At 46.1% G+C, this 19,300-nt stretch overlaps 1 protein-coding gene across 5 annotated transcripts in view; it reads right to left on the reverse strand.

Moving 5' to 3' along the window:
- The window catches only part of TFDP1 (transcription factor Dp-1), a 76,814-nt gene that overhangs the window by 35,984 nt on the left and 21,530 nt on the right, over positions 1–19,300 (reverse strand). The window lies entirely within an intron of this gene.

Below are 19,300 nucleotides of genomic sequence, written 5' to 3' on the forward strand. Positions count from 1 at the left end.
CCTGCTCTAACTCTATTCCCCTTGCTCCTTCAAGTGTGGTCTACTTTACTCCTGTACTTTAACCTTGTTTATTCTCTTTTCCTTCTTCTGTTGAAGGTCACAGCAGTGATAAATTTATATTAGTACCTGATCTTCTGAGATGCTTCCCTAATGTAAACAAGGTCTACCAACTTTATATTTTACATCCTCTGACTGCTTTATTTGTAAGTGAGACAAGGAAGCCTATCACATATTGACAGCCTGCATGTCCAAAGGACCAAAATAGCTTGGGAATAACTTTTTGTCCCCCTGGATTCATTCAAACCAGATAAGGAAGAGATGAGGGGATCCAACCCATTGAACAAGTCTTTTGAATGTGTTCCATTTGGCAACAAAGGACTTCCTTGTGAAGGACTTACCAGAACCTCTTCATTTCCTGAAAATGCCAATAATTAACCCTTAGATATGTTAGCCATGTTGTCTGATGAAAAAAAAATGAATTATGAATGAACTACCTGCCCATTCTATTCGTATAAAATAGGCTTGGATAAAGGAAACAAGAGAACCTGCTGTGGACCAGGATGTTGCATTCAAGATTGTGTGAAAACGGTCTTGCTAAGCCTTCCTGAAGACAATGGGGAAATCAAAGAGAATGACTCCCCCTTGTTCAAGAGAGACACTGGATACAGATAGATCATGGGTCCATGGTGTTCAAGCCACAGGGTTCTGACTTACAGCCAACAAGTCCATGGCCCTACCAGGCAAAAAAAAAATAAAAATAAAATAAATGAAAATGTGTCAGAAAAGCTTTAATGTTTACTGGCATCACTTGACATCTTTCTAGCTGAGGCTCTCAGCCTCTCCTTTCCATTCTTTCCCAATGTGAATAGCCAAAGGAATCAGTTCTAGATGCTCTAGTTCTATCAGTGCCCACTAAGGATCAATAAGGAACGCTGGGCTTCACTCTACTTGTTCATATACTGTGTGATAATTGTGTACGAGTTTTAATTAAAAGTTCTCTCTCATCTGAAGAAAAAAATATATATAGTCAGTTTTATAACTCTCATATCAAGATATTTATACACAACTTCATCTTCCTGAGGACTTCATGCAAATTATAAATGGCTCATTTAAATAAGCTGAAACCATTCTCTTTTACAAAATAATCCCAATTTTTATACTATTGGACCAGTGGCCTTCCTAACTTAAATTTGGAATACTCACTTCTTTCATGACCTTTGGGTATGACTAAAGGAAAGAAAGAAATGGCATCCTTGTTTTAAGACATTTCCTAGAAAATTGGATAGCAAGAAGGTTCTCATACACTGTAGGATGAAAGAAGATATTAGCATAAATGTAACCCTCATCTCGAATGCAGAAGATAAACATTTTTCACAGCTTGAGCTGAGGAACATTAGTAAGGCAATATGATGAAGTTCAAATCTCTGATGAAGGATTCATTTCAAAAAAAAAAAAGAGGGAATTCAGTCTCTATCACTTACTGATCATCCATGATCCCTTGGTTGGCCCCAAAATATGTGAAGAAAAAAAAGAAAAGGCCAAGCAAAACCTATTTTAAAAATATTCAGACACTGGCAAAATCATTTGTTTTGATTTTAACTAAGGGTTCCAATCTTTCGCTACTATAGCTGATGTTACTCCTCTTCTCCACAGAAGGAGCTGTAATGGGAGTGTTAATTTTTACAAAAATAATTATTTTCCCTTTCTTTCCAGAGACCACTATTCATTGAGGTTGGATTGGTAAGAAAATTCAAAATAAAAACCTACTTAACATACATGGAAAACTTGTTATAACAAAACAAAATGATCTTTTCAGGCTCTCAAATACAAACAGGTTTGACAAAGTAGCAAGTCTCAGGGTTTACTGCACATAAAAGTTTATTTTTAAAATGGGTACCAAATATGTATGTTTTAAAGACTTCTTTTACAAGCATTTCTCTTTTGTGTGCTACTACTGCCACCTACTGGTATAGGAGATGTCAATCCTTATCTATAGTTAACATTTGCTTTCTAAAATTAATGTAAGGCTGTGTGTAGACAAAACAAGGCACATGTGTGCATGACACTTTAAAGTGGGTTAAATGCTTTTGCACTACTTTAATAGTGACAGTGTTTGTATGTGTCAGCAGTGTACTGCCCATTAATTCCAGCCACTGCACCAAATTCAGCAGTGTAATGAGCCTTAAATGACTTGGAGCACAGCAAACCTTGAAGAAGTTTTAGTTTGCTGCCCTACAGCTGCAGAGCAAAACACTGGGCTCTGTAGGAAGCCCATGCAGACAGTCTGGCAGCAGCCTGGGAAGGCCCAAGAAAAGCGGCAAGACTGACCTTTCCCCCACCCCCCGGAGCCTGACTTTGAGCTGCACGGGGGCCCAGTGCTTCCCTCCATGGTGCTGTCCCCACAGGACCTCCTCAGCCAGGTGCCTGCGGGTGGGTGCCGCCGCTGCCACACAGGAAAGTACCAGCCCCCCCTCCACAGCCCAGGAACCGCTCTGCCCACTGGCAGCTCACCCTCCCCTCCGCCAGAGAGGCAGGTAAGTTCGGGTGTGTCAAACAAATCAAACAAACCTGTAAGTTCAGAATTAAGGCTTCATTTAAAAGAAATCCAGAGATCTCAATCTGAGGGGGAAAGGATAGTAGACTCTGTGGTATTTTACAATCTTGCAGATCTGCACGGGGGATGACAGCATGCTGCCGCTGCTGACTGGAGACAGCAGCAGCACCAGTCTTCCCAGTGTTTGGTGTAGTTTCTGTTCGATTCCCCCAGCTCTCTGATCACTTCCCCAGCTCTTCCTGGGGGGCACAGGCCCCTAGATCCGCGCGCCAGGTTTCAGCAGTGTTCCCAGTGCTTGATGCGGGCTGCGCCAAGCAGCTACTGCTGGCCCCACCCTGCAGTGGCAGCCTGTTGAAACCCCGCGTGCAGATCAGGGGCCTGCACCCCCCCCCGGGAAGAGCAGGAAATGATCAGAGCTGGGGGAAGAAAACCAGGAGCTAGATGTCAATATCAGAGCAGTCCTCTTCGCCTTTCCCCCCTCCCCCTCCTTAGTTTCTGTTTAGCTGTAAGCAAGCCTGGCTCCGAAACATTTTGAGTGCCCTCATTTTGTTTTGAAGCCTTTTGTTGTTTCAATTTCACTGTTCCAAGCTTGAAACGCATCGACACAGCTTTGAAATGAAACACGCATCAAAATTTTGCACAGCCCTATTTGGAAAGTCTTGAGAAATCAATATACTGTGGAAACTGTTTAAAGTTATATTTGCAACTCAGAAGATGCCAAATGAATGGAGAGGGAGTGTGTTGGTGCCAATATTCAAGCAGAAAGGTGATGTCCAGGATTGTGGCAACTATCAGGGAAACTGATGTCTCACACTTTGAAAGCATAGGAAAGAGTGGTGGAGAATTGGTTAATAACTGAGGTGGTCATTGGAGAAGGCCAGTACAAATTCACGCTGGGGAAGAGTACCATGGATCTGGTTTTTGCAATAAGACAGATGACGGAGAAATAAAGAGAAGGTTGTAAAGATATCCATCTAGTTTTTATTGATCTGAAGAAACCTATAATCATGTACCCAGAAAGGAAATACGGGACTGTCTGAGAGTTAAGGACATGCCAGAGAAATGTTTCAGAATCATCAAGAACATGTACTGGAAATGTACAGCACAAGTGAGGAGCAGCTCAGGAGAATCAGAATTTTGAGGTGAAGGTGGGCATACATCAAGGGTCAACTTTGAGGCTGTTCCTGTTTGTGGTCATGATGGATTTGTTTACTGAACAAAGACAACCACCGTGGAATATGATGTTTGTGGATGACATGGTAATTTGCACTGCAAGTTTAGGGAAAGTGCAAACTGGATAGGACCAATGGAGAAAAATGGTAGAGGGAAGAGGAATGAAGATTAGTCTATCCAAAACCGAGTATATGCACTGTGATTTCTCTGCTGTACACGATAAAATGTGATAAATCAATGAGAAACATGTTTGAAAAAGTTGACAAGTTCAAGTATCTGGGGTCAACCATTCAGCAGAATGTAGAGTTAGATGAAAAGTTGAACCATAAAATAAACAGCAGGGTGCACAAACTGGAAGTTGGCCACAGGAATATTATGCAACAGGGGAGTATCAGTGAAGCTGAAAGGGAAAGTCTACAAGACATGTGCATCCAATGCTACTGTACAGAGCAGAGATATGGCCCCTGAAGAAAACTCAAGAAAGGAGACTTCTGAATCCGACAGAGATGAAAATGCTCCAATGGATGTGAGGAGTGATGAAAATGGATAAAGTGAGGAATACTTACATCAGAGAACTGGTAAAGGTAGTGGAAGCACCTAAGAAAGTACAAGTGAGAAGACTGGCATGATATTGGCGTGTTCAAAGGAGTTTGGAAGAATATGTGGGAAAAGAAGTTACCAGAATGGCACTACCAAGGAGACAGGGAAAAGGAAGACTGAAAATGAGATGGAGAGATATAGTGGAGAGGGACATGAGAGAGAAAGAATTGGAAGAACAAGATACATATGACCAAAGTCAGTGAGGAGCCAAGATCTACAAGAGCAACCCTATTCAGATGGGACAAGTGAGGGAAGATGACTTGTTTTTTACCTAAATTTTTAAAAAATGATACCATCTTTGAAAAACTGTGTGTGCAGCCATTGACAGCTCACCAAAACTTGCTAAGTAACCAGTCAAAAATAATTGCTCACCCCTGCTCTGGTAGAAAGGGTCTTTTGCCACATCATGCTGCAGCTGAGTGGTGGGGAAAAGCAGCAGCAATGCATTAGTCCTAGCGTCGCAGATGCTGGGTTGAAGCATCCCCATGCACCTGGCACTGTGCAGTCGCCACAGCCATGATGGCCTGAGCATGGCACGCCCAGGGCCTGCTGTTCAGTGCTAGGCAGGGATGCTTCCACCCAGCATCCCCTGCAATGCTCAAGAGATGCAGTCCAGCCTCTGGCCCTGGCCTCTACTGGCGAGCATCACCAAGGGTTTATGGGGATAGACTGCATCTCCCAGGCACTGTGGGGGACAAGCACTCCCATCCACCCTCCCGGCACAACGCACACCAGGCCCTGGGTGAGCTACACTCAGGCCCCAGCCTCTGCTGGCATGATGCAGTGCCTGGCAGGGCTGCTTTTGCCCAGCATACTTTGCAGTGCCTGGCAAATGGGATCCAGCCCTGCAAGCCCTGGTTGGGTCAGACTCCATTTCCTAGGATACTTCTTCCTAGCATTGCCTGCAGTGCCAGCAGAGGCCAGAGCCACCACCTACCAGCAGAGGCTAGGGCTCGAGTACAGTTCACCCAGGGCCTGCTGTGTGGTGCTGTGGCCTGCAGGCCAGATAAAAGCCAAATGGCAGGCTAGATCTGGCCCTCAGGCTGTATTTTGCTTACCACTAGTCAAATGTCTTTCATTTGGCTAGATAGTCCTATGAAGACAGGTCATAGGACTTGTTTGCTGGCCCATAACGCTAGGGTGGGGAAGAAAGGCGAAGAAGAACAATCAGCTAAGGAAACCCAACTGGAGAGAGCTGTTCATTTTCCTTATCAGCTCCTGGAACTGTTATTATTTGTTCAGAGAAGAAATGATGCAGGAAGGGGTTTGGGAGCTTTAGGAGAGTTACCATCAGTATTTTCTTCATTGGGCAACAGCTTTCCCTTTTAAGCATCTTTTTAACAATTAAAAATATCCAATGCTCTTCTTAGGTCAGAAAGGCATCACCAACGTATTGGTACAGGCAGTCCTCAACTTACGTTTTGAGTTACAACGTTTTGCACTTGCAACGTTTATAAACTGACACCCCGTTTCAACTTTCTGACTTGAGTTTTGACTTTACAACGCTTGATCTGATACCAAGCCACGCCAGCGAACAAGTTCTCTGTGTCGCCCATCTCCCTGGAGAACATCTGTCCAAACTTTCTTGGACACTTTCTTTAAGAAAGCAGACAAGAACCCAGAAAAACCTGCAGCCAAAACTCCTGAGAAGACTCCAGCCAAAAACCCTTCAAAAAGTACAGCCAAGAGCCCTTCAAAACGTCCAGCAAAGTCTCCTCAAAGAAGTCCTTCCAAATCAATATGATTGCTATTTACAATATAAATACATTAGTGTAGCTACACTACTCATCTATAACTGACTGAATACAAAATTCTGGGTTATTTTTGGTGAAAACAGGGTATTGGGCCTTGGTTCAGGAACCAACCCCCCATTTATAACATTGTTTCTTATGGGCAAAATCAGTTCCGAGTTGCAATGTTTTGACTTAAGACATGGTTTTCAGGAACCAATTGTGTCATAAGTCTGAGGACTGCCTGTATAGCTGTAGTGCTGGAATCAAGGCCCTCTAAAAGGCAATGGTGATCAGGATGGACTTGGTACAAAGGCCTTTAATTCCAGGTAGGGTGCATGTGTCATACTAGGAAATGTGACATGCTAAGTTTTGCAGGCTTTAAGAATCCTTTAAGAATGCCTGAATATAGGGCCAAATGCCTAAAGGAAAAGGGCTCTGCATAATGTCTTTCCATGTCAACAGAGATTTTGGTAAAGAAAAATAAATTGACTTGCTGGAACAAGGCAATGGGATTTGTGTTGCTAGTTCCAATAGGATTTGGTGCTCCTAGAGTGTTTGAAATTGAACTGTTGGAAAATACTGTTGCACAGAATCAAACAAGAAAAAAGCAGAGCAAAAAAATTCAATGAGACCTCTGAACAACAGGGGAATATTTGATGCAACTGTGAGTACATGCACCGTACATAACTTGTGATTAAAGCCTTGAGCTGACAAATAACAAGTTTTAAAAGAAAACACAGGCCATTTGTGGAAAAAGCCTCCCCTTCTCTTTAGACTCTGTAAGTTTGACTGCTCCTTTTTTTCTTTTTCTTTGGAATGGGGTCATGTAAATATCTGGAAATCTCCCTGTGATTTATGACATAAACCAATGCCTAATCGAACTATATGAAAGAGTCTTTGTTGCAATCAGTAGTGCCAGTTCAGATTAACTAAATGGAACTTGTGATGTCAGGAAGTACAAGGCAGGAATATCAAATGCTGTGGGCATTAGTCTGTGAAAAGTGGACCTCAGGCTCAATGTGATGGAAGGCACTAAGATAGGAGTGGATAAGGGTGTTTCAGATGTCTACGGAAGAGTATTTCAAACTTCTGGCTGCAGACTTACTAAAGCCAAACATGATTACAACCCAAGTTGCCCATTGCTCCTAGTCTGAAAGGTAAGAATATGACAAATCACACACTGGGATGCTAGAAGTGATTCTTCCAGGCAACTAAGGCACCAAACATGCATCTGTCCCAGGAAATATAGCTGAATAGATTACACTTTGGAACCATTTTGGAGTTTGGGGTCCGAAAGTCGCAGTGGTGACCCACAGCCAGTGGTCACATGTAAACTATTGCTAGAAACTAAACAGAAATTATTTGTGGGGGGCAGGGAACAAACAGCAGCACAAGTGCCATTCAGGCAAGCTCTGTATATGGCGCATGGCAGATCAGGAAGGAGATGGGACAGTACAGCAGCAGATTGGCAAACAACAGAAAGCAGAGAAGGAGATCAGGCAGGGAACAAAGAGCAGCATGCAGAAAGTAGAATAGCAAATCTGGCAAAGACAGGGGATCAGAGTGGAACTCAAGGAGACTACAGGGCAAATTAGTGGTGCTTCCACCAAAAAGGTTGGCCTTCACTGTTATAGAGAAAGCCAATTAGTCTGGTAGACAAGATAGTTCAGGGGTTGGCAACTTATGGCCTCTAGACCAGATCTGGCTGATAAAGAGGTTGGATTTGGCCTGGGGTGGCACAAAGAAATAAGCATATGCAGCTGCAGTGAGCTGCCCATACCCTCTGCAGCACCCTCCTCAGCAGTCCTGCCTGCTGCTCTCTTGTCCCTGCACTTAACTCACTGCAGAAGAGACAGCTATTTGCAGCAAGGGAAGTGCAAGCAGCTTGAGCTGTCCAGGGCATTGGGGTGGTAGGGAGGGGGAAAACAGGTGCAGGGGGTGAACAGAGAGATTTGTCCAGGGTGACAAAAGGTTGCCATTCCCGAGGGAAGTGGTTCTTTCAGCTCTCTGGTGCAGTAAAGGACCTGAAATGGATAAGGATGCATTTCTTCATACAGCCAGGGCTCAGCGTTGTTGAACTCAAGGTACACCCCTGAAAATGCCAGCTATTAGTTTTTATTAGTTTTCGGGATTTTTTTATACTGTGGAAAAGTAATAAAGCAATTCTTCTGCTACAAAGAACCCAGAAAGACCACAACAACAGGTTAGAATATTTTTGACACTCTGAATCCCTATCTGAAATCTCTAGGTTTAGCTTGTAAATCACATGTAGGTGTTTTCATCCTAACTGTGTTAATATTGAAGGGTGTTCCACAGCACTTCTAAAAGGGTATCACAGTACTGTTGCATCCTGGCTGAAAATTGTTGCACTAGCACAAGTGTACCTCCACGGAAGATATGAGTTTTACATAGCTTGGCAGCACAGAACAGCAGAGGCACTATACCTCCTCAGTGAGAATACAAAGAGACCAGGCAAGAAGAATCCTTACAACTCAGGTTATTCAAATGAAACCCTATGCACAAGATTCTTACTAATTTTAACTATGTGGGAAAGTGAAGTTTCTGAATTCTCATTTTTAAGGTCCTCTCAGGAAAACAACTAACAAGTGAATGCTGAACTTTTTAAAAGGACCTGTTGAGCTATTTATTTTTAACTCTGAATTCATTTACATTTACAAAAAATTAATTCAGTAGTCAAAATAAACATAAGTCGAGGGAATTTAAGCTATTTTTCACTATAAAACTAAGAATAATACCTTCTTTAAAAGTGCAAACCAGAATTCAAACAAAATTACAGAATTTAGACTGCTGTGTCAATAATAACCTATCAGCTACTAAAGCCTGAATGGTCCCCAACACTCATCACGGTGAAGGGCAGTTCCCTCTGCTAACAAAACAGGGTCACACACAAAAAAGTAAAAAAAGAAAAAAGGTAACAAATTGTCATTTCTACTACTAGGCTGCTGCCAAGTACAGAGTTGATAAGTTAAATGGGGAAGTGGAAAAAAGAAGGACAACACATTCTAAACCAGATACATTTGACACATTTAACCCAGAATGCTTATCACAGCCTGGGGAAATAAAAAGAAAGAAAGAAAAATCTCATCATTTGTGTATGGAGAGCCAACAAGAACTTGGTTGTCCAAAAAGAACTGTTGTTGTCCCATTTTTATGAATTTCCTAAAGTGAATAAAAATGAAAGCTGGTTGCCACTGCAAATGATGGCTAGAAAGCATCTGAAGTGAAGCCATTTATTTATACCTCCGTTGAGTGCTAGAGCAGACCCCACAAACATAAGCAAGAAAAAAAAATACCCCACAATCTACCACAGCAGTGCAACAGTACAAGTGTTTCCATTGAAAACAATATGCTGAGAGACAACTGGCCTCCTGATTGGAATTTTTTTTTAAATATATGTTTAAATCTCCTGATAGCCACCATAAATAGCAGGGGTGCACATAGATTCAGTCCGCAATTCGATTTGGAGAAGATTTGGCCTGATTCGGAGGCCAAATCACTAAATCAAAGGTCGGGAGGAAAAAAACCCCCTCTGAATCAATTCGGAAAAGACTCGGAGATTCAGAAGGCACTCTTTCAGGGGAACAGAAACTGAGAAGAGGGAGGGGGAGCGGAAGACTGATATTTCTAGCTGGCCAGTGACTGTGACCTTTTCCCAAGTCCCTTTCCAATCACAGTGCTCTGGGGGAGGGACACAGAAACAGCATATAAAGCCTGTGTCTGCAAGCTTTCTATGCCTTTTGTGAGCTGTTTTTGCCTGAGCAACAGCATCTGAAAGGTACTGGACTGGCTTAGCTTCCTACCTAGTCAGTCTCCTGCTAGTTTTTGTTCTTGGAAATGATTGGATACATCTTAGTAACTAGAATCCCTCTACTTATCCCTATCCAATCCATTTCTTTCAACTTATATTTGTTCTTGTGTGGGGGTTGGGGAGAAACAAACACTTTTTAAAAAGAAAGCTTTTTTCCCTGGCAGTGTGATCCATCATTGTGCAGGAAAGCACATACATTACACACACATCATAGAAGTAATCTGATAGAGATTATTAAACACACAACATGGAAGATGTCAGATAGTCATACAACAAAGAAGAAGAGATATTATTAGTTAGTTACACACACAGACACATTTTCCAACACAGGAAAGATTAATATGAAGCGTGCTGGAAAGGCAGGTGCCAGGTCTTCTGGCAGGGGAGGGAGAGGGGCTAGAGGGGATAGGAGGAGAGCTAGGGCTGCAAGTTCCCTCCCACCAAACATAGACACATCCTCTTTCCTGGCAGCCATGAGTCTTCTGCTGCCAGTGGGAGAAAGGGTGCAGGAACAGGTACTGCTCCCACCTCTGTACCACCTCCCCCAACACCAGAAATAGTCACCAGAAGAATGATACTCTTCTCCACCCCAATTTCATCTCCCAGTGTGAGGCTCCCACTGACAGAGGAGGAACTCGATCTGGAACCAGGGGATGCAAGAGCCCTAGCTAAGGAAATTCTGGGGACCAAGGGGGAATCTGAGTGTGCTCCCCACCCCTCAAAGTTCCCCTAGAGCCAGGTCTCTTTCTCAGGAAGGCACCTCAGAGGAGGTTGTGGAGGCAACTGGCTCAGCTGAGTCAGCTCCTCCTGTTGTTGTGCCTCTGCCTGCTGAGGAGGGGAATAAGGCAGGATCCCCACCCTCAACCCAGAAGCCAGGGGGTAGTGTAGTGTGGGATCATTTTGAGGTGGCAGATGAATCCAAGTATGCTACCTGCCAGCACTGTCAAAGGCACATCAGCCAGAGCAAGGAGGTAAACCACTTCACTATGGCGATGCTGCTGCATCTCAGGAGGCAGCACCCCCTTGCCCTTCTTCCTCCTCAGCCTGGTACCAGTGGGAATGTGCCCAAAGGGAAGTCCCCTGCTCACTCCAAAGCAGAGGCAGGCCACCCTGGAGCAATGGGGGAAAGCCACAGACAAAGGGGGCACATTGCAAGGGAGAGGAAGGTCACCCAGAGCATTGGGGAGATGCTTGCTCTGGATAGCCAGCCCTTCTCCTTAGCTGACTAGCCAGGGTTCAGGCAGCTTATGGCACTCATGGCTCCATCCTACTAAGTGCCTGCACACACCACCTTTAGCAGGACGGTGGTACCCTGAAGCATGTAGGGAGTACTTGAGGGAGGATATGTGCAAGGCAGGTCTGCAGGTGGCCTTGCACTTCACCTCCGACATCTGGAGCAGCCGGGGTGGAGATCACACCTACCTCTCCCTCACAGGGCACTGGTGCAATCAGTCAGGCCATCAGTGGGCTTTCCTTCAAGCCAAGGTGATGGATGAGTCCCACACGGCAAGGGAGATCATGGTGGCCATGAACCGCATAGTGCAGGGGTGGCTCGTTGGACAGGGTGAGCTCACCCATGGGTTCATGGTCACTGACAATGGGGCCAATATGATCAAGACAGTCTGTGATGCCAAATTTGTTGGCATCCACTGTGTGGCACACAAGTTCCACCTCATAGTCAGGGATGCCTTGGAGGGGGACATGGCTGCCGGTGATGGTGCCATCACTACCACCCAGCTCATTTCCAAATGCAGGAAGGTGGCGGGCTACTTCTACTGCAGCATCAAGTGGAGCAAAATGTTGCGGGAGAAACAGGCAAAGTTGAGCAACCTGCAGCACAAAATAATGTAGGATGTGGAGACTTGGTGGAACTCCACGTACCTGATGGTGGAAAGGCTAGTGGAGCAACAGAAGGCTATCCATGAGATGACCTCGCTCAGGGCAATTGGGATCAGTGGCCACCTTAACAAAGCGGAGTGGAATACTATCTCCCAGATCTTGGTGGTCCTCAAGCCCTTCCTCAAGGCAACTGAGAGCCTCAGCACTGGCGATACCCTCCTTAGCCAGGTGATCCCCATAGTAAGGGAATTTGAGAACCAAATGGAGAAGTTCCAGGGGACCAATGTTCCTGCCTGGGGCAAGCTGCTGTCACCAGATGTGCAGACACTGGTGAGGCAGCTGAAAGACGGCATCAAGAAACAGCTGGGTCCATTGCAGTCCAGTACAGTCCGCATGCTGGTGGGCATGTGGGACCTGAGGGTGAAGGGGAACATGTGCATGGCAGCACCAAAACCCTCGATCACTGGATGGAGGTGCTGGTCAAGACAGTCAGGGAGGCAGAAGGGCAGAGGCGAGGGGACGTGGAAAAGGGGGAATCCACTTTCCCGTGCCAACACTCCCAGCACCAGCCAGTCTCCTCCACACCAGCTGCTGCCAATGTGGGCAAAGGGCATGGCTTCAATGTTGGGGTCCAGACGCATCAGACCCCAGCCTTGGACAGGTAGCGCTGAGGCTTCAATGGCTACCTATCTCGCCAAGGATGTGAAGCCACTAGACTGCGGCTTGGCCTATTGGGCAACCCCAGCCAGATGTGGCAGGATCTGGCCACGGTTGCCTGGGAACACCTGTCCTGTCCACCAACCAGTGTTCCAAGCAAGAGGGTGTTCAGCATTGCTGGGGATGTTGTGACACCCCATCACAATTACTTGGATCCTCGTTTGGTGAAGCAGCTGATGTCCTCAAGGTGAACCTCCTGCTGCTGTGGTGCCCCAAGCTCCACCTGCAGATGGAGTGAGTGCCACCCTCCTCATTCCACACCCATTTCCATTTTATTTTTTTAAACCATTTAATGCCCCGCTCTCTGAGCTGGAGGCTGCACTCACTGCATCACCAGCCAGCAGGGGAAGAACATGTCCATGCTGAGCTACCATGCCAGGATGAAGTTGGAGGTATGGGCTGGGGCAATGGGGAAGGAGGCTGCCCTAGGTCCTGGGCATTACCACTAAAACTGCATCCTGCCAGGGTTGGGGAGGCCTGGTGGGACTGCTGGCGGCGCGGCAGCCCCATGACATGCCAGGACCAAGGATCCCTATGCCTATGCAGGGGGTCGGACTCGATGATCTATTGAGGTCCCTTCCGACCCTAACATCTATGAATCCCTGTGGTGCAAGGTGGGTAGGAGGTGCCATAACCTCCAGCCACCACACGCATTCACACAGTCCTAGCTGGGGCAAGCCCAGACCCATCATGTCTTTGACAGGCCTGAGGCTTGCTAGTTGCAGTGGAGTTGTGAAGCTCCAGGTGAGCTCAGCTTAGCTGCCTGGGATGCCAGCTTTTGAGTTGAAAAACCTTTTGTCAGGCTGAGGAATCACCTGCAGTTGGTATGTATGTATGCTCTTTCTTCCTGGATGGAAGGAATAGTAAAGAAGCCAGAGGCTGGCATGCAATGCAGGCAAGAAAGCCAGTCAGTGAAAATGGAAATAGAGATGTCAGGGGATGACAGAGGCAGGCAAAAGTGGAGAGGTACCTGGGGAGTCAGATATCCAACACACTACAACCTGCCTGACATCTGACTCCCCAGGTACCTCTGCACTTTTACCTGCTACATCCCCCTTCCCCACTATCCTGGCCTGTCTCTCTCACCCCCTGATGCCTCCATTTCCACTTTAACTGACTGGCTTTCTTGCCTGCATTGCATGCCAGACTCTGGCTTCTTTACTATTCCTTCCATCCAGGAAGAGCACACACATCAACTGCAAGTGCTTCTTCAGCCTGACAAAGGGTTTTTCAACCCAAAAGCTTGCTAAGATATATTTCTCTAACTATTCAGTTGGTCTACTAAAAGATACCAGGTTGACCCAAATAACCTTGTCTGCCAGTGCCATGTCCTTAGACCAACACCCCTAGCACCAGTCCCCAGTTAGCTGACTGGAAGGATGCAGGGCCCTGGGCACATCTAAGCCCCAGGGCTGGGGCTGGCAGGGAGAGTTCTCTGGCAGCTACTGAAGAAGCTCCTGCAGGAAAGGAAAGAAAGGATCTAGTCCGTGACAGTTTGGCTGCCTGAGATGCTAGTGCTACTGTGCTGCAGTGCACTGCTTACCTGTTGTTATTTAAAGTGATGGACCAAGCTGAGGCTGAAGGGGAGGAGGCCTCATTGGGGCATGTTACTGTGTTGTGTAGAGGCTCCAGCACCAGTGAGGGCGTGCCTTCACACACACATCACGAGTTTTGCTTGTCAGCAGCCTGAGGTACAGCTTCCCAAAAACCCCTGCACCTATCTCCATGAAACTTGGCAGGCTTTATGCCTTCAGAAGGGGCTACCATCCCTGCAATTTTTATCCAAATCAGCTAAAACATGACAAAGTTATAGGTATTTATTTCAGTGATGCCCCATTATAGTCTATAGTCAAATCTCTCCGAATCAGTGCCGAATCTTCCAAAACAGATCCGGCTGAATCGATTTGGGACAGTGATCAGAATCAAATCATTGCCCTCTGAATCCAAATTGAATGCTTCCCTATTCGCACAGGCCTAATAAATAGTACATACATAACATTAAGTAAGGCACTCTATTCCCATGCAAAGTAGAATGTCAGCTTGGCAGTTAGCACTTTGGTACAGTGAAAATTTTTGAAGTCATTAACAGACCACTTTGTGAAGTACATAGATTTCATAGACATTAAGGCTGGAAGGGACCTATCCAGAGGAGGTGTTTGCACCGCTTCTGGGGGAAATCTATTCCAGACTCTAGAGACTAGGACTGTAAAGAAGTTTTTCCTTATGTCCAGTCTAAAACGGTCTTATAGCAGTCTGTGACTGATAGACTTTGTCTTCCCTTAGGGTGCTCTGGTGAACAGATTTTCTCCCAGGTCCTGATGCACACCCCTTATATACTTACAGACTGCCACTAAGTCACCCCTGAGCCTTCACTTCTCCAAGCTGAATGTGCATCTACAGATCCAGTTGAGTTTCCTGCTTCAAATTTGTCAGTTGTAATAAGTTTTTGGACCTAAGCTTGAGTATTACTGTATTCTGCTACAAGCTCTACTCACCTTGGCAAAACTTCAAACAAGAGACCCTCTCTTTCAGTAATAAGAAGCTTTTCAGTCCCAATTAAAATAACTGTTTTCAGTGTTAAGTATGAGGTGACCGGGAAATGCTACTTCATTCCTTTCCCTTTTTTTTTGCTCCCTCCTGAAGAACAAGCTTAAGGTTGTGGTTGATGCATGATGTAAAACCAGCAGTGTAAATTTGGCCTTCATAACACCTGAAGGGCTTCTGTTTGCCACCATGTAATCTGAATTCAGACCTATTAGTTTTGGCTTGAGATATTTTATTATCCAAACTTGGCTATGTCCTCTGTGCAATACCACAGAATCGAAGAATCACAGAGAAGTAGGGCTGGAAGGGATCTCCAGAGGTCATCAGGTCCAACCCCTGCCTGAGCTAGGATCATCCCTGTCCAAACCATCATACACAATCCTACTCTAAAGCAAGGGTGGGAAATTATTTGGGCTGAAGGACCACACAAGGGAGTTCTGATGAGCTGTTGCGGGCCAGTTCAGCACTCCCCCTAGCCCTCCCAACTCACCAAAACTCCCTATGGGCCACTGAGCACATGGCAAGCAATGTTTGGGAGCTGAACGGGCAAGTGAGGCTGAGATCACAGGGCTGAGTCATGGAGCGGTAACAGATTGGGGCCAGGGCAAGCTGCGATAGACTCCCTGCATGACCCTGCCCTGCAGAGGGGGGTGGGGGCAATGTGTATAGGGTGTTGGAGAGGGTAGCCCTGGGCATTAGGTCCCAGGAAACAACCAGGAGTGAGGAGAGGAAAGGGGAGCAGGGGACACCTGCAGCAGAGCTTGCCTAGGTGGTACAGTCTACAGCTGCCCCCATGGTGTTCCACATGGGGGCAAGCCCCACCAGCTCCCACCCAGAGCAGCTCGCACTGTGCTCCCACACGTGACAGCCGGCCTGGCCCCAGCCCAACCAGCATGCACAGCTTCCAGAAGGGCTGTTCCTGGTGCAGCTGCAGCCAGCCAGGTGCTGCTTTGCTCCCCTTGCCTCCAGCTGCAGGTCCTCCTCCTACTCCTGCCCCTGCTGCATCAGTCTGAGTGGAAAGTAGGAGGTGAGGGGGTAGGAAGTTTCAGTCAGGGGGCTCTGCCTCAGCTCACAGGGCTCCAGCTTCCTCCCACCTGCTCTGTCCACTCAGCATAATGAGAAGCCATCTGCATGTGGGTAGACAGAATGAGTAGAAGGGAGCTGGAGCTGAAGCCATGCACACTGGGGCAGGAGCCGCCCAGCTGAAGCTTCACCCCAGCCTGCCTGCCCGGAGTGGCACAGCAGGGACAGGAGGAAAAGCCATCACTGGAGGCAAGGGAAGCAAAGCAGCACCTGGTCAGTGGCAGCCACACTGGAAACAGTCCTGCCGAAATCTGCGCACACTGGCTGGGGACTGGGTCGGTAGGTCTGTTCTGTTCCCCTCCCCTCCAATAGTGGCTGGTCTTCCTGCTCTTGCCTCTGCTGCGCCACTCTGGGCAGACCAGGAGAAACTTCAGCCAGGCAGTTTCTGCCCTAGTACACCCAGCTCTAACTCCTGGCCACCTGCCACCCACTCTACCTACCTAGAGGTGGCTGCTCATTGTGTTGGGTGAGCAGAGCAAGAAGACAGCTGGAAGCTGGAGCCAGAGCCCCATGTGTTGGGGCAGGAGCTGCCTGGCTGAAGCTCCCACCCCTGCTTGCAGCTGCACAACAGAGGCAGGAGAAGGAGCCACAGCTGGAGGCAAAAGGAACAGAGCAGCCCCCAGCAGCTCCTGCCCCAGCACATGGGGCTCTGGCTCCAGCTCCCATCTGTCTTCCAGTTCCTCTGCCCACCCTACACAATAAGCAGCCACCTATGGGCAGGTGGAATGGGTGGAAGGTGGCCAGGGAACATCCCCACAGGTGGAAGGTGGCATTGGGAACAGCCCTGCAGGAACCTGTAAACACTACTGGGGCCTGGGCTGGCTGGAGCACAGTGTGTGCTGCCTCAGCAGGAGTGGTTGGGATGTGGCCCAAGGTGGAACAGTATGAAGGCAGCCATGGGCCAGATCCAGTCAACTGGCAGGCTGAATCCAGCCTATGGGCTCTACTTTGCCCACTCCTGATCTAAACTCTACATAAGACTACCATCAACCCTGACAACCATAAACCAGGGGTGTCAAACTCACCCCCACCTCCTCCCTCCCTGGACCAGATCTGGAACTTGGAGGTTAGATTTTGATGCAGCAGTGACCACTGCATGTCTTGAATGCTCTGACTTGGCCTATGGGATGTACATTTGACACCTTTGCCATAAACTGTACCAAAAATCCCATGACAGTTTTATACCTTACACAAAACAAATCATAACAGGATGTTTGATAGGTTCGATTACTCTTCAATTTTGTTTGTTTTTTTAAAGATAATTACATACAGTTTAATGTATGTTTAAAATCATAAACAAAAGTCAAAATTGCACATTAAACTACCTGATCACTGCAGCAATGAAGTCTGAAAATATAAGGCTGTAGAAAATACTAGAAAACCCCAAATCCAATCAAGCCATGTTCCCCGACAGAATAAAATAATTAAATTGTAGCTAAGTTTACTACAAAATCTAGTTTAGCAGTTAGGTTTTGGCAAAAATGTTACCCCTGAATTATCCATGCAACTGATAAACTACAGTTTATTTCTTTTTCAAGTAAAAAAAAAATTGTGCCATGAACCAACATCAGACTCTGTGGAAAAGTTTTCAAGGCTTTAAAAGTTGCTACACAGTCCACTTCTGACTTGTTCAGAAAATTCAACATTGAGTGCCTTTCAACCAGGTACAGAAACAAAGCCTGTACCTTCTCTCTCCCATATAAATTTTAACAAACCTTAGTACAAAAGTTTTAACATAGAACACATTTAAACATGGGCTCAGGGTCTTACTTGTTCTCCCAAGTCTCTGCTTGTAAAGACGCTCCTCCAGCTGGAACCTCTACAGTTCTACCGTCCTGCTCTTTAACCCCAAGACCTCAGTTCTCTTAGACTCCTCCAAACAATCTCCTAATCTAACAGGCACCTCTATGGTCTATGTTACATTTGGGGTCAAAGTAACACAAAGTAAGGAAACCCTGTATTTTTTTCAGGTTGACATCATACTCCTCCTTACCCTACACATCTGAACTACAACATTTTTTCCAGTCTAGGCACTATCCAGGGCTGAGAAAACAATAGTTTTTTAACCAAACTCTCACCCTCATGGACATGTAATTTTTACATGTGCTCCAGGAGTTGGGGGGGGGGGGGGTGCTTTAATTAGAGCAGCTCCAAAAGCTGTTCTAATTAAAGAGCCTGGAGTGCCTCATGTATCAGCATCCCATGCTTCAAAATGGCAGCAGGGGTGCTTATCTAAAGTTTCTTGAACAAGCTTTAAAGTACCCCCACTGCCATTTTGAACTGCAGGGATGCTGATACACAAGACACAGATGCTGGCTGGAGTATGGTGACTACCACACTCCAGCAGACTCTATTAAAGTTTGCTCCAGTGCACTGTAATTATAGCACATAGGAGTAACCTCCCAGCTCATGTATAGGCACCCTCAGAGATTCCCTCCCTTTATGGCAGCTACAATCATGTGCCATACTAAGTCTGTCAAATCTGTCTTTCAGTTCTGAGGGAATCAGGAAATAAAGCCTTCAATAATAGGCTTTCCTGCCCTCTTCATGAGACTGTGGTCTCACTCTTTTTGCGCTCATATTCTCAAAGAGTCAAAACAAAGAAAGGCATATGATATGGACTTACTTCAGTAAACCACTTGATACAGCATCATATGGGAAATTCATTAAAAAGAGAAGAGAAGGATTAGTACAAGGACTGTAAGATGCGAGGAACTGGCTTGAATGGAAATGATGAAGTTTTGGGCTGAAACAGGGAACTATGTGGAGTTCTTTCAATGACTGTTCTTTCACCTTGGCACAAAAAATAGTGGTGTACCACTGAAATAAGATGATGAAATGCGGTTAAGAGGCTCATCAATACAAAGGCAGACCAGAAAATTTAAGAAGAATGGAATAGCCGTGAACACCAGAGTAATAGAAAAGGGCTGAAATTCAACAAAGCACGAAGTCAGACACTTATAGTCTCTGCTACAAACTAGACCTCATCAGTTGGAAGTCACTGAAGAGGAGAAAATCTTGGGTGTGTGAAATGATCGCAGGATAACTATGAGCCACCACAAGATTTTCCAGGCAAGGTATTTCCAGCAGAACTTGGGAAGTATTGATGACATTATACAAGTTACTGATAAGACATCACCTGGAATTTTTTGTACTAATCTGGTCACTGATGTTTAAGAAAGATGATGAGGTCAAACTGGAACAGGTGCAGAGAGTCATGAGGATAGA

The sequence above is a fragment of the Alligator mississippiensis genome, chromosome 1, assembly GCF_030867095.1.
Source record: "Alligator mississippiensis isolate rAllMis1 chromosome 1, rAllMis1, whole genome shotgun sequence".
Classification (NCBI taxonomy): domain Eukaryota; kingdom Metazoa; phylum Chordata; order Crocodylia; family Alligatoridae; genus Alligator; species Alligator mississippiensis.